Raw genomic sequence first — 639 nt, 5'->3', positions numbered from 1 at the left:
AGGATAGCCGTGCCGTGACAGGGTGCGTTGAACATTTCCACTGAGAGGATGGGAGGTAGCCACTGACAACGGTGAAACCCTTGCATAAGCTTGCCATGGAAAGGAGTAAGAAGGATTGGATGAAGACAGTAGGAAAGCAGAGAGACGAAAGGGAGAAGCATCTTCATACGCTTATCTGAAATTCCTACCAATGAATTACATAAGTATCTCTATCTTTATCTTTATGTTTTATTCGTATATCATCACCCATATCCATATGAGTTTGCCTAACTAAGATTTACAAGGTAACCATAGCTTGCTTCATACCAACAATCTCTGTGGGATCGACCCTTACTCGCGTAAGGTTTATTACTTGGACGACCCAGTACACTTGCTGGTTAGTTGTGCGAAGTTGTAGTGATCACAATTTCGTGCACCAAGTTTTTGGCGCCGTTGCCGGGGATTGTTTGAGTATGGACAACTGACGGTTCATCTTGTTGCTTAGATTAGGTATTTTTTCTTCAGAGTTCTTAAGAATGAATTCTAGAGCTTCATGATGATCTGTTGAAATCTGGCTGGCTGTGAAGCCATGTCTAATTTCATTGGACCGAGGTTTCAACTTATCATCACAAGAGCTTGTTGATTTTTATCAATCTTGCT

Source organism: Arachis duranensis, chromosome 10 (assembly GCF_000817695.3).
Source record: "Arachis duranensis cultivar V14167 chromosome 10, aradu.V14167.gnm2.J7QH, whole genome shotgun sequence".
Taxonomy (NCBI): domain Eukaryota; kingdom Viridiplantae; phylum Streptophyta; class Magnoliopsida; order Fabales; family Fabaceae; genus Arachis; species Arachis duranensis.
The sequence above is the reverse complement of the archived record's forward strand: the minus strand, read 5'-3'. Positions refer to the sequence as shown.